Here is a 19,967-nt window from a genome sequence, read left to right as displayed (position 1 = left end):
AAAGTGATCCAAGGCTAACAAAGCCGCTCTATGCAAAACATCTTCGAAAGGAATCCATAAAGAGCCCCCGGAAAAGAATTGGCCTCATATGTGACTCAAACTGAAGGTTAGACAAACTAAAACCATATACAGCCTCTATACACAGATGGTGCATATAAATGACCAAATATTTCAGGCCCAGAGTGGATGAATTTAATCAGAAACATCACACAACACCATTCCTATGTAAATTAGCATTAGCCTCAATACATGACTTTTACATTAAATGTATTTGCTCTTAGTCCTTGAGCAAATACGCTGTGTTTGTGCATTTCTGCCTGACTTAATACTTAATATGATAATAGTGCATGGAGCGCTAAACAATATAGGGCCCATGGAGCAAGTTTACTACTGAACAGTATTCACTAAAAAGCCTGAATGGCGGACATTTGATGTCAACTGACAAACCCAAAGTCTACAAAACTGAGGCGAAAACGGAGGATATGTAATACTGAGTGACATTCTGGCAGTAGTGGTCTGGTTTAAACAGCGCAAAACAGGAGGGAGGTTGTGTAAGTGCTGTAAATGATTATTTTTACAAATCCTGAAAATGCAATGTATGGCTGAATATAAGACAACCCACAACCCAGAACATACGTTATGCCACTACCTACCAGTATCTGTTTTTTTGTCTAGACCACAAAATGCAAGACAACCCAATTTATTAGAAGAAAAAAAAATTATCAAATCGATACGGTCGATACAGCAGACATTTTAACACTAAGCACAATATGTGGCCTATACTTACATTTATATTTACATTATTTATCAGACGCCCTTATCCAGAGCGACTTACAATCAGTAGTTACAGGGACAGTCCCCCCCTGGAGCAATTTAGGGTTAAGTGTCTTGCTCAGGGACACAATGGTAGTAAGTGGGGTTTGAACCTGGGTCTTCTGGTTCACAGGCGAGTGTGTTACCCACTAGGCTACTACCACCCTACCATACCATACTTGCTACCATACTTGCAGACTGTGCAGATGCATAGGCCGATGCATTATTAGGTGCCATTATCTTGGCTTGCCCACATATGCAAATCCCACCCGAATGACAAATGCCAACAGCAGGTTGTAATTGAATCATTTCCCATGAACGTAGTGAAACTACCGCTGTTGAAAACATGCCCCGGTTACGTGTCCAAGGCATTATATTTAGCCACGAATGCTTCCGCAACAGAGCGAGGGTCCATTATTCTGTGAACACAAAGAAGCATTAGGCTGCCACTCTCCGGTCCGCAAACAGAGCTTCAGTGATGGGTTAATTTTAGTCATGTTAACAACACACAGAAACAGCAGATAAGACCACAAAGGAGTGGCTCTTTCTAATGCATTGGATACCGACCTTCAAGATAATTTGCCAACTATTTAACCTGACATTACATGCATCCATTTATCTGACATTCTTCATAATGTTCCTGGAGCAACACAGGGTCTTGTCCTTGAAGAAACTATTCATACGGCTGGATATGATGATATGTGAGTCTGCAAGACTGGTAACACTCAACAACAAATGATTTTTAGCTACTTCACTGTCCTTTCGAAAAGTACACAATTACAATGGAGTGACTATACACAGTGTTCGTTGGGCCTACAATGGATTTTCATGTCAGATAAACTGCGCAAATCTGCATGTACATGCGAAATGGGTTAGGTCAACTGCCAAACACCCAACCCCCACCCCTCAACATGCAGGGCAAATCGATAACGCATCACTTAAGGGCGCCGCTTTTAGGAATGTCTGACTCAGCATACTTCCGGCACAGCTGGGTCGGATGCCGCTTAGCAGCGCGTGATTACGTCCCACATCATGTCAGATTAGGGGATGCGGGACACGGGAGTAACACCACGATCCACAATTTTCTTGGAATTGAGGTCATTCATCATCCTCGCGAGAGTCATTCTTTAAAGAACGGATAACTCAATGAAAGACTATAACATTCTGAATTTGCCGTGGATGGCAAGGAGGACCACACCCACACAGAAAGGATTCTTTCAATTCTTAAAATGGAAAAATATTCATGAACTCAACACTGTTTTGCCAGAATGTTTATCTTCAACAAAAAGTCACATTGTGAACAGGGCTTCAGTAAATTGTATTCATTCCTGCACACTCTGCCGTCACAGTACAGGTACGATCACCTGTTTGTGGTAACTTTACATAATATCATAAGGTCATTATACAGAGTAAATTTGGAGACACGGGCACCGGACTGTAAGAATTGATTCAGATTGAAGCAAGAGATTTGGCAAGAGCCAAAAACAATATTCACACAACCTTTTTATTGAAGGTTAATAATTGTCCAAATGTGATAAAAATAATATTCCATTTACATTACATTCATGGCATTTATCAGATGCCCTCGTCCAGAGCGCCTTATACTCAGTAGTTACAGGGACAGTCCCCCTCCCGGAGACACTCAGGGTTAAGTGTCTTGCTCAGGGACACAATGGTAGTAAGTGGGATTTGTGGTTTTCTGGCTCATTGGTGAGAGTCTTACCCACTAGGCTACTACCACCCCGAGATATATACTTGAGGTGTTACTTTAGATGCTCTTTGGCATTACACTAGCAAACACATCCCATGCACAATGTCTATTATATTGCTTTGAAAATAGGGCTCTGAAAAGAAACAAATTAAAAAGAGGAAATAAACAGGGGCTTCCATCAGTTGTTCATGCCCACCAATGTAGGTGGTCGAGGTAGAAGGATGCTATGGTGTGCCAATGGATGTAATTTAGCGCTATGTCGCCTAGGCCTGTCGGAAAAGGTGCAGGGACATCATCTGTCTTATTAGTGGAAAATGAAGTAATTGCTGGCGAGATAAGCATGGGCTATGGGAGGGGGGGCAATAGAGAGTGCGAACAAGTGAGAATCCATGTCCTTGATGAGGACATGATGAGAAAAACACATTGTAAAAAAAAAAGAAATAAATAATGACACTGCTGAGTACAATACTAGATCATCACTTGTTAAGCACCACAGAGGACCATCTCTGCCTCGTTCTCCTTCCCCGCCTGCGTCTAAAGCTCCTCTCTCTCTCTCTCTCTCTCGCTGTCTGAGTGTGTGGGTGAGAAAAGAACATGTACTTTTAGCCAAGCTCTTAGCTGGAACCACGAGAAGTGTGAGGACCCCCCCCCCCCCCCCTTCTTCTTCTTCCTCCTCTTCTTCTCTTTTTTTTCCTGTAGTGTTCACGCAGAGAGGAGGATTAACTACCGACTGCCTGCAACTGCAAAAGGTCATCTGGTCATCGCCGCAATCAGGGAAAACGCTCGCAATAATGCCAGTCTCAATAGGCAAACGCTCTAATGGCAAGATCCCCAGTGTGATGACAACAGGATCTCTGCACAGGCTTTATTCAAGCTTAAAATAGAAGCGCTAAAAGCGAGACCTTTCAGCGCCTCCAACGCTAAAGCCAAGACATAAAAATCCGACACAATGGCCCTGATTTGCCACAGACGTTAGGCCGTGGAAAATATCTCAAGATTGCTTTTGTAACACTGATTGGTCGAAACTGAAGTTTTGTCAATCATGAACTTTTAAGGAAACCTTTGAGGAAAGGTACCGCCAATCTGGCTCCAAACTCCACAGGGCTGAGTAGTTTGATCATTTTTTGGCTCCAGGTAGGTGTGGATGCCTGCTTAAGATGGCCAGTTCCAGTCCACAGTCCAGGCAGGTTATGTGGTTAATTAGCCGTGTGGTTTTCAGCCAGTGATGGACTGTCCCCTGTCCCTGTCTTTCCAGGATAGGTCACCGTCACTCCAAACAAAACAACTGGCCTTTCAGAACCAATAGCTGCACTGACATATTTGTAAAACTGCAAATTACTTTAATTCTGAAGGTAGACGTGTGGCTGACATTTGGTTCAGGAAAATGAAGTCAGAGTTTAGTAATAAAATTTGATGAAATACAATCCAATAAATACCACAGTTCAGCAGTGGCATTCAGTGGTGAAAGGGATTTGTTGTTGTTGTTTAGACGATTTTTATAATCATTACCCATTAATCATTATTTATTCATTACTAAGTTATTTAACCCTTTATTTTGCATGCTGTATATGGTTCACTGTTTTATTAAGACTGAGCAGCGCTGATCTCACAGTGTCATCCTTGTTCCAAACACGAATCTTTTGTATCAGGTACACGTGGCATTACTATAGCAATCTGTCATTGATCTTTAAATTGTGTGTGATGAGCCATTATTACATTTTACACTGAATACAAACCTCTGAATTAAAACAAATAAAACACATTTTCATGTTACTTGCACCCTATGCTTTCTGGTGCTTTAAATTGACAAAATGTGGCTTTCAAACCTGCTGTTATTAATGAAATGGAAGTGATTGACTTGAAAAGTAAAGAAGTGTATACATAAAGTGTGAGCAGGATTTTGTTCTTCTGCTCCCTTACCAGATCCATGTGTAAGTCCATCCATATTTAACCAGACCTCAGTTTTAAAAAAAATTTTAAAAAAAAGAAATCCCTTAAGGAGACCTAACCTTGCGTGAGAATACAGCACGAGCAGGGTACCAGGTACCAGGGTTCCAGCATCTCAAACCTGCTGCCAACTCATTGTCATCTACGGTCACGGGCCCTGTGGGACGACGTGACGTGTTCAGTAGTAACTGTCAAAATCCAGCACATTAGTTTGATCTCCACGGTGACAGCTTCTCGGTGTCACCAATGTCAGCAATGTCATCTGTAAGGACGTCTTTCTTACATTTCAGCGTGGGTAAACACTGGCTGCCAGTCGAGCTCTCGTGACGTCAGCTGCCGAGCCCTGATGAAACGCAAAATTAATAGTCTTCCAAAAAATTCAATTTTCTCTCTCAAACACAAATTACTGATTTGATTAGTTGAGGGGGGGGGGGGGGGGGGGGGGGGGTAAATATTAGGGGCTATTACTGCAAACAAACAAACATTAGCACGTCAGCTGCTGGTGTTGCGATTATGGAACAATCAAGTGGTTGCTGTTATAATGTTGGACCCCCGCAGCATCCCATTGCCCCCCTGGGTTCAGCCATTTTTGAAGTACTGAGAAGACGAACAACTCTGCCTCTAAGATTTCTTTTCCTGTTTCACCTTGATACTCTAGATTCCCCATCTACAACTAATAATCTGTCTCAGATATAAGCTTTAAACGAAATGTTTTTAGCTGATCACTTTTTATTTTTGAATTTCATCATTGTATCTGGTTTCAATCTTGAGGCAAATAAGGTTTATTTGACTCTGGTGAAATTGCAAAAATGTTAATTCGTTAGTGTGGGTGTGATGAGACACCCACCCTAATACAAGGTCTGTTTGGTTTTTGAAACTTGGTCCCCTGTTTGAAGGCCACTGTAGACAAATCACACACACACACACTCACACACACACACACACACGCTCTTTTTCAGTTTGTCAGGTTACACTGAGCTCGGCAGACAGCCATCACCATTGTTGATGCGACACAGATGACGGTGCAGCCATGTGATGATCTGACAGTTTTTCGGACCTGAAGCAGCTTCTCCGCACCGTCTACGGCCCCCTTTCACCTCTGATTACTTTCTCAAAGTTTGGCTAGGATCTGAAGATATCAAGGAAAATAAATCCGATTCTATCTCTCTATGAAAAAAAAGAAGAAAAACAACATATTTACATTGCACAACTTCCTTTGGGGTTGTGTTAATCAGGCATGCACTGATTATTCAGCCGCAGAAAATTTATGGCAGAAATAAGCAAAAGAAACAGCATATTCAGTGTTCTGCCAAATGACTGAAGAAAGGGGGAATATTTTGACTGAATTTATCACCCTTCCAGCACTTGGCAGCTTCCTTCTCTGCATTAAATGTTTACAGAGACACAAAAATTCATGACAAAAAAAAAAAAAAGATAAAAACTGATGAGATTACAGGAGCAGAGCCGTCAAACAATGCCCAGAGACAGTTATCCCTGTAGTTCTACATCAGGATGATTCATTATTTCAATAAGGGGGAGAGACCAGCTATAGAGTAAATGTACAAAATGGTGTTCGCCGGCAGCACTCTCCGACATCAGGAGAGCAGACACCAGCTCAGCGGTACAAAGGAACCAATAATTTGGAGGCATTTCTGTCTCGCAGCCACAGAGATGATCGTAAAATGCATGGAAGTGAAGGGGAAGGGGATGAAAATTATTGTAAAGTTGGTCAAAAATGAGCAACTTTCATGTTTACATGTGGAAAAGTGAAGCAGTAGAAGGGATTTCAATATGAGGATTGTCAGTGGTCGCAGGGCTTTGAGGTGTGTGAATAAAGAACAACCAGTATTTATCAATTCAGGGTTCAAATCCTTGGGAGGGTGCATTTGAGGACTGAATGTGAAATAAGTGAAATAAGCACAAAACATTGAAAGCATTCCACTTGCATTAGGTGAAACATGGTGACTATTGAATAGGGTAAGTTTAATTACAAATCTGGCCAAATCATGTTTACTATAATAGGAACTGGTGTTTGTATAAAGTCATAAAAAAGATGCATTGGTGATATTAGGGGGCGGGTTTTGCAGTGTTTGTAGCTGTTGTGTTTACCTGCTAGACATGAGAAGAGGGTTACAGAATGCTTGCTGTATATTGTCACCATGTAATAATTCATATGTAAAAAGGAAAGACAGATTTCACATAATATATTAGGGTAAAAACTAAGATATTTGGCTTTGAAATGTAGTGGAGTTAATGTAAAAAGGGACAAACACATGAAAAATCTACTTAAGCACCGTGGCAAATTAAAATTTCTTCATTACTGAACCCCTTTCTAAAGCAAAAGTATAGCACCCACATACAACACAATGGTCTTTGGTATTTTGTATAACTCATGACTGACCATACAAATATTTGACTGCTATTCCAAATGCCTTTTTTCAGTATTGTACGTCTGGTCACTAAACTTTTTGCCATGTTTGCATTACTCCATGCACTTGGCATCTTTCTGTAATCTTATCAAGAGGTGTGCAGTAAACATCATTTGAATGTTCTAGGAACCATTTACAACATATTAATCACCAGAATATTTTTGGAATATTCCCAATTTTTGGAGTTGAACGCATGGATACATGCATCTGAAAATGAAAGTATTTTCATGAATGAAGGAAGAATCTCATTAAATTTCAAGCCATTGTTACTCCTCAGCAATATAAGCTACATCAACAAAGGAAACCATTTTTCATATCGAACCAGAGGGCGAACAAAATATCACAAAATGGTTACATCCAGAGATGGACCAGCGTGGAGCATTTGCTGAGATCTGGGAAAGAATAATAAAAAAATGAAAGCAATTTGAAAAGGTGACATTTCTGTCACACTGCCCATATTGTGTAGATCAATAGAAGACAAAATGAACCATAATGGAGAGGACAGTTCAGCAAAGACAGAAAAAAAGAGGTCAGGCCACATAACAGAATAATTAGGCTGCATTCACATTACAGGCTTCACTGTTCAATTCCATCTCTCTTTTTTTTGCTCCAATCATATTAGCTTCCTGTGACGGTTCACCTTCTTAATTACAAGTGACCTGTATCTAACTGTAATGCGAACACATCTGTCCACTGAAAAAGTGCACATGTGCACACTGGCTAATTTTTTTGTTCCTCCACAACCAATTCTCAGCACAGACTCACAGATGAAAAGATTAAACAGAAACCTTCGTTCCAATCTCAGGCCATGTGGTGGCATAGCAGGTAATGCTGTGGTCTCACACCTCCAAAGATGTGAGTTCGAACCCAGGGTCCAGCTTTGTGTGTCCTCATGATGATGTGGGCTTCCACAGGTTCTCCAAGGCATGCACACTAGATGGAAAGGCAATTCTAAGTTGGCCTCTCAACGTAGCTGTGATGCACGCATGTCACGGCGAATGAGGCATTCTGTCACATGTTGACTGTTAATCATTTCTTCCTTGTGTAGTGTTCAACCCTCACACTACGGGCCCGTTCTGTATGTACTTCAGGCCATCAGCCGTTTTCTGATCTCACAATGAAAGGGCTCCCAGCCTGTGATATTATCTCGCATTGGGCTTGATACAGTTTCATGGATATTATCATATTTCAGGCAAGGAGGGATTACTTCTGCATTTGCAGTCATGCCGCTCAACCTCTGAATGGAAGCCACAGGTAACCGTGATACAGTTTTTTTTACGGGCCGTGCCTAATAATCCCGTCCCTGCGTCTGTACGTTCTGTTTGTTTAGTGTCAATTCGATTTAGCTCAAGCCAAGAGTGAATGTCTGTCGGTTAATTATCGAGTCACCGCTGGGAAGGCATCAAACGCCCAATCCGTTCGGCCTTAGAGCGCTCCGCCCGCAATTGATAGTAATAGATGTTATCTGTGAGAAACATTGATTTCATTACGGCTTCAGAACCCGAGTCTATCCATCTGTGATGCCTCATTACGTCTCAATGCCCTTTCACTGTTTGTAGTAAGACGCCCTGAGAACGTTCTCAAAAGTGTCTGTCTACGCGGCTTATTATTGCGGCTCCAGCGCAGGGACTATACGGAAGGGGCTGGGAAAGGAGGGAACTGTTCTGATCAACGGTAAACATGCGTGATAAAAACAGACGGCGGATCATTAGGCTGCCGCGGTGGAAGCTTGCAGTCGGCACACCAGAATTTGGTTATCGTGCCACTTTTTCATCAGACTGCACAGTAATGGCGCCACTCCCATGTACCGTTTGACGAGGGATTTTTTTTTTTCCGGAAAAAACACACAAACTTCCATTGAGCAGGGCCATGAATATGAATGAGGACCTTTCAGAGCAATGAGAAAAAACGAGATGTGCTATTGCGGCATAGCAGTTGCCTCCGTCAATTGCAACGCTGGCCCGTCCCTGACAACATGTAAGTACGAGGTGAAAGACTCCCTCACCGCGACGTTCGTCACCCAATCTGTTTTCAAGAAGAAGCTGGATGGTGAAAGGAATTTGACTCTCAAATTCAAACTCCGAAAGCACATCAATGCCATCCAGCCTGATTGCTCGGCATTCAAATTTAAAAAGGAATAAAGTGCGGGGAAACAGGCAGCGTGCTCGGCACAGATGGCAGTAAGGGGGTTGAAATGAGTACATATACTCCGGCAAGGTCTTCCCGGCGTCGCGGAGGAGGCGGCTGGGACAGAAAGTGAGGCCTGATTTAATATGTTGAAGGACTATTTTTCCCTGGCAAAGGAGATCAAGCGAATGCCAAAGACTTTTTTTTTTAGCGACAGCACAAAGCCAACAAGTGTGCAAATGCTAATGTTTAACAAAGATGGTACTGAGTGGCTGGAAAACACCCCAAACAGCAAGTTGTGCTGTCATGGCGACTTGCATGTCTGATCATGAACACAAAGAGCGTCTACAGGAGTAACTGTATTCTTGGCATTGGAAATATTTTAGGTTTAGAATCAACCATAAGAAATCGGAAGTTAAACTTTAGTAAAATAATACATTACTGCAACTGTTGGCAGGCTGTAACACCTTTAAATTTCATAAGGGTGTTCATTTTCAAATGGCATCTGTAAAGGTTTTTAAAAAAGATGCCATCTAACCAGTAGATAACGGTAATTTCCACAGGGCTGTTGTAGCCTAGTGGATACCACACTTTTTTTTTTAATCGGAAGACCACAAAGTCACAGGTTTAAACCCTACTAAACACCATTGTTTCCCTGAGCAAGACACTTACCAGGGGGACTGTCCCTGTCACTACTGATTGTAATACCGCAATATGCCGTAAATGTAGTTATGTAATGCTGCAAATGTAATTATCTCAGTGCTAAATCGTGCATTTTAAGTGGCTGAGAGGACACTATTTTCAAACTAGTGTTAAGTACCTAGCTGTGCACTACATGTGGGGCTTGTGTGCTAGTATTAGGTGAAATAGTACTCAAGGTCGTGACTGCAGGCGCAGGGCGGAGACTCTTCCACGGCGAGGCAGGGAAAACGCTCACACACTCAAACCAATGGACAATTCAGAGTTGATAAGTCACCCAGTGTCCATGCCGTTGGACAGCAGGAGGAAACCGGAGAACACGGAGGAGACCAGCGCCAACATGGGGAGAGCATGCAAACTCCACAGCTGGAGACCTGCAGGACTCATTTTCCAATCCAGCTATTGAGTTAAACATTGTGTAATAGTGAACCTTTGCTTGTAAATGAGTTATAATTACAATTCAAGGTCATCTTCTATATGAATGCATCTCTGTATTCTAATGTTTTTTTTTTCTTCAGATAATAAGCTGATCATAATATTTGTGATTAAATAAAAAAAATCAGAAAATGCTCTGCCTGCAGACATCCGGCACCCTCAAACCATGATGATTTCATGCATTGCTCATGTATGGCACATGTGAACGCGTTGGATGGATTTGAACATCCTCTTCTTCGGATCTGACAAAATGTAGCAGCAGGAGGCCCTCTTTGCTCCACTCAGGCAATGAAGAGTTTGCAGCGAGCAAACAATGATGAGGCTCGGATGCAGACCTGCAGGAAGGCTTTACCTAATGGCTTATCCAGCTGTTTGACTTGTGCTCTCAGCCCTTTCAAAGCACCAGGCTGGGTTTAACCCGAGGCCTGAGTGCTGGGCCGCCCCGATGCCCCATTAACCTCAGAATAGAATGAAGAACAAAAAACACTCCCCTTCAGCTCGTGACCTTGGCCTTGGCGTAAGACTTTCTTCTTCTCCCTACATGGTACATGTGTCCAGTGCACACTAATAGTAACATTACTACTAGGCGGATGACTTGGTTAAAAAAACAAGGGACCTAGAAAGGACCTGGTAATGTCAGGATTGGGACACTTTGTTTAAATTCATTATATTTGTGCCATTTTATGCAATAAAGTGTCAAAATTTCCAAAGTGGTGTGGAGAAAATGTTAAAAATATTGCAATTTAGCCATGTCCAACCCTTGACCATAAGTTACATCATGATTAAAGAATGCAAAAGAGCCTTTTGATGGTGGATAAAAATCAATGTGCGGCTTGCTTCGCTATTGTGAGCCTTGATAATTTGCTCACCGCACACAGACATTCAAATCAAATTCATGTTTATTTGAACCATAGATCCTAAAAATGACATCAGCAACATGAGCATAAGTGTTTTTGTTACCTTTCTCCTAAACGATATAGAAAACGGATCTATAACCTCGCAGAAGAGATTTCATTTCATTGGTTGCTGTAATAACCATGTAATAGAAGTAAAGCACAGTGAAGCTCTGCCAACGTCAGACACATTTAGGTCCTGACCTACTTTAAGGGCACAGCACTGATGGCATTATCAACAGCAATTAAGTGAAATGACAACCATCACGCTCCTCTGCGCTGACAGTGGTATCAAAATATTGATTTTTTTTCCCGCCGTAACAAAACAAGGCACTTTCAAGATGGGCAAAGAGGTAAAATACGTGCAAGATAAAACAGGCATCTGCAGGCGTGAGAAACCTTTCGGGCCGGCATGGCACAAGTGCATGCAGTGCGACAGGGAGACGATAACGGAGAGCTCTTCTGGGACGCCGAATGGAAAGTGCCTCCATGGTGCCTGTCAACTGACCGTTTGGCATTTGAAAAGTTCGACAGCTCTCACCAGCTCGCCCTCCATGGAAAGTCCAACCAAACCAAAAAAAAGAGGCTATCAGCAGTGATCCGAGTACTGCGGAGGTGCTCAAAGATGAGAAAACGTGATAATAATGCATGGGTCTTAGACTTTTGCCCTGACAATACCTACTGATGAAATAAGAAGCCAAACATAATTTGCATTCCAGCCTTTCACAGTCTGTGCTGAGCTTTAGAACACTTGGCAAGATGCTGCTTTTGTACACTGATCTCAAATCAGTTTTTGCAGTTTCTACCATAATGATAATGACAACCTTAATGGCCCTAGGAGCTAAAAAAAAAGAGGAATTCCAACCTAGACCTATAAATTATTGAGCTACAAAACACAGCCATTGTAATGTCGGCTGAGCCCGATGGAAGTCATGGGGTCTCCTGACAACTACACTGATGGAATGAAAGAGCGAAATGAGGCCACGGCAAATCCCATAAACCCACAGCTCAGTACGTCTCTCTGGCCCCCCGCATGCATCCCAGATTATTCCAGATTGCTTAGGTGCAGTTGTTGGCCCAGGTGGCAATCACAGCTTGTTGAGGTCAATCCCGCCATCGAGCCTGCTTTCGGCCCCACCCTCACAGCTGCGATATCACAAACCTCAGATTCATGGCTGGTATGATTTACGTCAAGGTTAATGCATTTACTGAAAACACTGAATTTGGTCAGTTTGCTGTGGTACCGCAATAGGGTTTTCTAATCTTATCTATAAAGGGGGTTGAGCAGGCTTTTGGAATAAAAAATTGGGCAAAATATAATATGACAGGATCATATGACAGAATGGGACAGAATCATGGTACACATCACATCTTGCCATCAGTTCAATCAAACAAGTAATCTTCCATGCACACAGATACCAGACTTTACAATGTGTTCCCTCTTTTTGATTTATATTTAGCACACGAGAAACAAATTTGTCCCCTTTATACATGCGTAGACAACTTTGCCTTGGTTCTTTAAATGACAAATTCAATGTTGGTGTTTTTGCAAAACTGTTTTTGAAAATAGCCATAATGAACAGCGCCCCATTGGGTTGGAGAAACGTGCCATTTTTCCCACAGCTATACACTGTATATCAGAGGATCATTATACATACAGATTTGTACAGATATTTACAGTGGCAGCCTTCTCCCCCAGATATAACAAGGGCACAAATTATTTTTCTGCCCTACTGTGTATTTCTAATAAACCCTATTTCTTTGTTTCACATTGGTGTCTGTATGTGTGCTACCAAGATGGAGCCTGATAAAGTTGTTTTGTTTGGTGTAGATGATTGGTGTAGATCGCCCTGAAACATTATACTGGAAGTATGACCATAACCACAAAAATAACAAATTATATGAACATTAAAAGAAAGATGACAAGGTTTGGTGTTGAGGACCAAAAGCTACTGTAAAATCACAAATTGTCCAATTTCTTCCATATAGGCACCAATGTTCCAACTTACGCTGTGAGACGGTGAACCTAAATTTCGAACACTATAAAAAAAAATTAGAACCAAAGATGTGGCCACAGTTGTTTCACAAATTTCATCTTGGACTAGCAAAAGACAAAATTTATACCAGACATAAGACTTTGCCCCAAAATCTCCCATAGGTGTTGTGCTGGGATGCTTTTGTCCTGTAGATGTGGACATCACCATCTCTGAAGGCACCCCTGCCATCAGGACAGAAAAATGTCATCACAGAATATAGAAGATCTCTCACTATTAATGCTCTGCAATGGCAGCAAAATGCCATCAAAACTCAGTTTATCTACTTATTCATTCAGTTCGTCATAAATTGGTAATCCTTCTACTTTGTTACATGCTTTTTTTCATCTTTTGAGAGGGTACTTTAGAGCAGCTGAACGTCTGGTACCACTTGCAGTGGGCATAATGTAACGCAAGACGGCTGCCAGATCCATTTTCCCACATCACCATCAGCCCATTTACAAGTTTGAACACTGCTACTTCAACTGCTCTGTCATCACCTTTTGTACACCATTAATTTTAAACATGTGCTCCAAGGCCCGCTGCTAAATCTCAGCTATGACAAAATGCGTTTAGATTTGGCCATTTTTTTCCTCTGCAGCTTAAGCGGCCTGCACCAAATGGTGCTCATTATGTTGAGTTATGCAACAAAGCTGCAACAAAGTGAGGGGCACATTAGGGAAGTTCCATATGGTTTCGGAATTAATCTTCGGTAAGGCCAAAAAGAAAAAAAAAAACAGGTTTTCCACCTATGGAGCAGGATGCCTGTATGCATGGCACATCCGCCTAGTCAATAAGCCTCTATGGAATCTATTTAATGACCGTACAGACACAAGAGCACAGGTGACCTGCTGAGCCGGAGACAAACAATAACCATCAAAAAAGACTTTCTGCACAATGTCTAGACAACCAAATGAGTATAGTGAATTACAACAAAGCCATGGGACAACTAATGCTCAATGATTATTATCTGATAACTAATCTTCATACTGATTCATCTTATCAAGAGTTCTACAGGGAAGGCAAAATAAAGACAAATAATGCTGGAGCTATTTCTCTTTCAGCATGTGAGATTTTTAGACTAACCAAAAAGCTAAAAAAAATGGTTGAGGAGTTATACAACATATTATTGTAATTATATACCCTGTTGAGATTCTTGACCACACATTGGACACTTTAGGGGCACTATTGGGCACTATTTTCAAACTGCTGCTAAGCACAGAACTACTCACTAAACATGGTGCAATTTTGTAAGGTCAAATGTTTCCTCAGGATTTGCTTGAATAAATAGATGAAACAAGAAAAATATTTTAGAATATTTATTAATATATTTATAATATCATTTATATTAATATAATATTAACATTGGGCTCGTCCCATTTTAAACTCTGTTCATGGGTGTTTTAACTCGGTTCTGTGTGACAGAAATAACCACTGATATAAATAAATAGCTGATGACTAAAAAGTAGTCTTGTTTCTTGTTTTATCTATTTACATAAATACATCAGTAAACAAACCCCAACATAAGCAGCAGTGGATAATTGATGCATTACGATGCAGACGTAGACAACTCTGCATTGATGCGGTGCAGAACATAATCGACTATATCATAATGACATTGCTTGGTGATTTAGTAGTAGTGCCGGTGGTGACTGAGTACAGCTCAGTACTCCAGGTAGGAGTGAAGACCTCGTCGCCGTTCAGTCCGCACTCACCTGAGTCCTTAACCTTCATTGCACTGACTTATAGGAAAACATGAAGTAATTTAGAAAAATTGACGGGAATGCATTGTGACGCATCGATAATTGGTGCATTGATCATCATATTTGAATCGAATTGTGAGAAAACCCCATAGAACCAGCCTTTCAAACACTTAGCTGGAAACATTTTCAGCTGTTTCTTGCACATCCTGGAAAGGTCAACCCAGAGCCCTAACATCAATTCAACGAGACCTTCGACAAGACCTATGAACAGGAGAAGCCCGCTACTGCACAGAAGAATTTGAAACACTTCCCAGTCCTGAATCCTGGTGCGCTAAAATTAACAGAAATTTGTGCAGCCAGACTTACTGCTGCGATCAAAGCAAAACGGTGCACAAAACACTGATTAAAATATTCATGCAGCCCAGGCACTGAAGGCATTCTTTTTATTGTTTTTCATGAAAAGTCATTTGTTTTGCCACAGATCTTCTACAAGGTAGAACACATGCATACATCTTCACATCGCAACGGGAACCCGTTTTTTAAAAATGGGGGTGTCCCCTTCCTCTTGCAAGGTTTATTCTGAATGCACTGAATCATTTCTGCAAAATTTAGCACTATTCTATAATCTACGCTAAATGCACACTTCAGGGGATTTAAGATATTTGCAATTATGGATGAATATGACTCATGTTTCCCACTCAGAACTTAAAATAGTAAGAGCCTCGTCTTTACGTGGCGGCCTTCAAGTGCCGATTTTATTTCCCCTGCACTGAAGGTAAACATTGTTTTTTCCACATCTGCAAAAGCTTCCCTGTTACTTCAAATAAACTGTTACCCACCTCAGGGGACGAGGTCGGACTTCATCCCTGTGAGGCTTATTTCATCTTCCCGAATTGAAGGAAATGCATGCGTCACGTCAGCAAGTGTAGTCAGTAACGTTTTCCCTCGGATGGAATGGCAGAAGTGACTGGCGGACTGAAAGTCAGGGACGGGTTGCCGCTTCCAGGATGTCACCTGTCAGAGGCCGGGCCAGGAGTCGACTCCAGAGAGAAGACCGGTAGAGGGTCTTCAGACACGCCCGCAGTGGATGTGACAGACAGACCGTTCAGGAAAATTATTCCCCACCCACCTCCTCTGCCTAATATTTTATGAGGTAAATGGTGTGCATTCAGTAGCTCTGAAGTGAGCAATTATCACATTATTCTGACACGGGGACGCCAAATCCCCCGACCGGTGGCTTGGAATGTCATTCAAGCTGCTGGCAGAGCTCCAGCGTGACCCTACTGACGAAGGATCTTCAGCGCATGCAGACAAACACAACACACACACACCCCTCGCCCCCCACTGTTCATCAGACAGGGGACACACCTTGGCACCAGGCCTCGAGTGCATTAGTCAGATTAAGGCCAGAAACTGTCAATGTCTACCGACTGTAAAAGAAACACGGCGATGGCCGGCCGCTGTCTCTGAGAATACTGCACCAATGGACACCAGAGCACAACCACTGCGGGGAGACCATGCTCCGTTCAAATGGCCATCCAATAACGTCAAGGAATGAAAGGAATGGCTGAAACTTCAAAAGCTTTCTGAGCCGCTACCCCTGGAATTCTGGGCGGAATTGCAGTCTGCATTTAGATGGGAAAAACACTCGAGGTTTCCGAAGATGCCACTCCACCTGTCCATCAAAAGTGCCCTCGCTGCACAAAAATGGCAGTGGCTGATCTCAAACAGGTATGGGTTCTCAACGCGAGATCCATCTGAGGTCTGAGGCCATTGTCCAGTCTCTTGTCCAGGTCAGGATTCCATCACGGCATGAAACACAAAGACCAAGTGTAGTTTAGCGGCCAGTTCACCTAACTGGCATTACAGATGGATAAGGAGAGAGCCTTCAGTCCGTAATCTGAATGTTTTCAGTGCCACTGGATGTTTTGCGATCAGTACATCAGTACAGTTCAAGACAGTCGCAAATAGTGGTATACGTCTAAAGAGAGGGTGAGGTAAAAAAAAAAAGTGTGTAAATGTACATCTGCCTCTGTTTTGACCGCTACTTTTAGTCTCTGAATTGCCCTCTGGTGGATGTATTGTTTAATATCGATGGCAACGACTGATGTGTTACATTTGAAATGAACAACCTCATTAGGTACATGTACATAAAAGCGGCACACAATTGAGTGTCTTAATGGTGGAACAAAAATAGAGCATGCAGTTCCACGTCAAATCTAATGACTATGCAAGAAAAAAAATTTTTCATTGTCTACCATGATACTCTGGGGCAGTGGTGACCTAGTGGGTAAGGAAACGGACCCGTAATCAGAAGGTTGCCGGTTTGAATCCCTGTCATGGCTGCCCACTGCTCACCAAGGGTGATGGTTAAGAGCAGAGGACACATTTTGTGCTTGCTGTGTATCACATTGACAGTCACTTCATTTTCACTTAATTTTTTATATTAATTTACAGAAACACTATGGCAAATATTAATTAACAGTTTATGGACTTATAAGATAAGATATACAGTAGCATCATTGTGGTCTTTGTGCAATACTCTGTGTTTTGTGATGTTGCAATATGTTTGCATGTATATGCAGGTGTCCTCTTGAAAGCATCATTTCCTAAAGGAGACCAATCTTTTAAAGCAAGATCCCAAAATATCACAAAATAGTTTTTTCTTAAATATGTATGTGCACTGTGGTTTCTTCTTTATAATGTCAGAGGGTTTCTAATAAATAAAAAAACACAATACATTGTGTCTTGCTCAAGAACCCTGATATGTACTCCTTGCACCAATCTGACAAAATGAAGCACTTAATTCTGTAACGAGAATTAAGCCTCCAAGCTAACCCTGGGACCACTGTGAAAAAGATGCACACAGAAATGTCCAGAGAAATCACACAGCAAATTGGTAAATGCATTTCCCCTGTTGTTTTTGTCTTGAGTTAAAAAGCTGTTATGGCTAAACTAGCAGTCAGTAATCCACTGTGTGCCCATCCTGATTAGCATGGCAGGCGAAAGCAGCTCATTCACACGTATTAGGCTCAATGGCACAAGTGCGATTGTATGTTATGACCCCTGCTGGGTGGCTGCCCCTGGGGGCCTTATCCCATTCCCCCAACACCACTGTTTCTGCTTCCCAATGCAGTTGAGACGTCTTAATCATTTAAAATGTTCCTGTTACTGCCGGCGCACATGTCCGCCTATGGGCTCATAGACTTCAACTACTTCAGGGTGGCATGCCCAGCCTGGGACAAATAAGCAGCAAATTCTAAAACAACAGTAACAATATACTACAATAAAAAAATGCTCTAGCGTTTGTTAATGGAACACTCACATAAAAAACATTTCTCTCCGGTTGTGGATCTTTCAAGGTTCTGCTTGTAAGCTTTTGGTTATCGCTGCATTATCAGCCAAGAAACTGTCAGTGAAAATCCCACAGGAGCATCCATCTCCATCCATTAGTTTTCTAAGACTGCTTACCAAGGTCATGGGTCATGGGGATGCTGGAGCCTCTTCTAGCACACAATGCTCCACACACAAGAAAGGAGCACACTTTTAGTAAGAAATCAAATAATTTCGTAGTGAATATGTAGAAATGTGCATCTGGGCATGTTTGAATTCAAAATAAAATTCAAATTAAGTGTGGAAATACCATGCAAACGAAAGGGATGCTATTTTCTGCTGCTAAGCACAGAGCTGCGTGCTAAGTGTCAGTTCGAAAATTAATTCCAAGGGAGTAAATACAGAGAGCATTCGTTCTAGGCACTGAACACAGATCTAATAGCATTAAAGCTACAGAAACCGCAGTAAAAACTAGCTAATGCTGTCTACCTAAACAAGCGGCTACAAAGAGCTCACAGGTAGGCACTCCAAGCAATGAGACCCCGTCAAGGGCACAGCTCTGTTCAGTCCCCTCGGCATCTTGTAGGGCGACACCTCATTGCCCTGAGCAGTGGACCACGCTCCCACCCCACTGATGGCACTTTGTGCTTGGACGACTTTCCCACCTGCCACCGCAACACTCTCCGTATCGTGCTGTGGCGTGCCATTTATCACTCAGAACCCATCATTTCTGCGACCGACGGCCACCGGCCATCCTGGAATTCTAACAGGTACACAATTAAAAAAATTGAGACCAATTTTCCCAACGCTTTTTGGGACATGTTCGCCTCCACATTCACTGGTTCACCAATCAGGGTGTTTGTATAGAAGTGCTGATAATCTATCTGCAAATTTGTGTAGCCATGCTCCAAATGCTCTAAAATGCTCCAGCTCAACACTCATATCACAAACTCTCAATTTTTGCCTGGAGCCAAAAACTAACCCAACAACTCGGCCAGAAAAAAAAATGCTTTTGGGAAATAAGATGGTTCTAACAACATAGAGCGGAGGATCAGACACCCCTCCTGCCCTCCCCCCACTATTGTGGCGCTCTCCTGGGGTCATCGCTGGTCACTTTACCCACGGGATCAAAGCGGCGTGTCATATTAAAAGCGGGGCTCGCAGTCGGATAACCCAATTAAATCAGTTCCATTTAATCAGAGCTCTACCCAGGAAAAGAAGGGGCTCTGCATTCCTGATGGTCTTGGCGACTGTAATTTGAGCGCTTAATGACAGAGAGCCTCGCGCTAAAGCCGTAATTGCTAGGTGAAGGAATTTTACAAACTGATACACGTACACGCAAGCATGGGTCAAGTGCCTCACTACTGCTGAGCGAATTGGTATTTCTGAGTCGAAACAGTTGCGTTTGCGTATTTTGCCGAATCCTGGAAGTCTAGCCTGAACGTATTCAAGCACATACTGAGGCTTTCATTAAGCAACAGTTAAAGTAAAGCGTAAAAAGTCATACAGTGCAGGCCAAAAGTTTGGACACACCTTCTCATTCAAAGAGTTTTCTTTATTTTTGTGATCATTTACATTGGTAGATTCTCACTGAAGGCATCAAAACTATGAATGAACATATGTGGTGTTATGTACTTATCAAAAAAAGGTGAAATAACTGAAAACATGTTTTATATTCTAGTTTCTTTGCTCTGATTACTGTTTTGAACACTCTTGGCATTCTCTCGATGAGCTTCAAGAGGCCGTCACCTGAAATGCTTTTCCAACAGTCTTGAAGGAGTTCCCAGAGGTGTTTAGCACTTGTTGGCCCCTTTGCCTTCACTCTGCGGTCCAGCTCACCCCAA

General features: G+C 42.2%; 1 protein-coding gene across 1 annotated transcript in view; it reads right to left on the bottom strand.

Moving 5' to 3' along the window:
• Positions 1-19,967, bottom strand: part of LOC114763701 (kelch-like protein 29) — a 136,181-nt gene that overhangs the window by 105,831 nt on the left and 10,383 nt on the right. The gene's annotated exons all lie outside the window — the stretch shown is intronic.

Source organism: Denticeps clupeoides, chromosome 14 (assembly GCF_900700375.1).
Source record: "Denticeps clupeoides chromosome 14, fDenClu1.1, whole genome shotgun sequence".
In the NCBI taxonomy this organism is placed as follows: Eukaryota; Metazoa; Chordata; class Actinopteri; order Clupeiformes; family Denticipitidae; genus Denticeps; species Denticeps clupeoides.
This window is presented reverse-complemented; position numbering and strand designations above follow the sequence as displayed.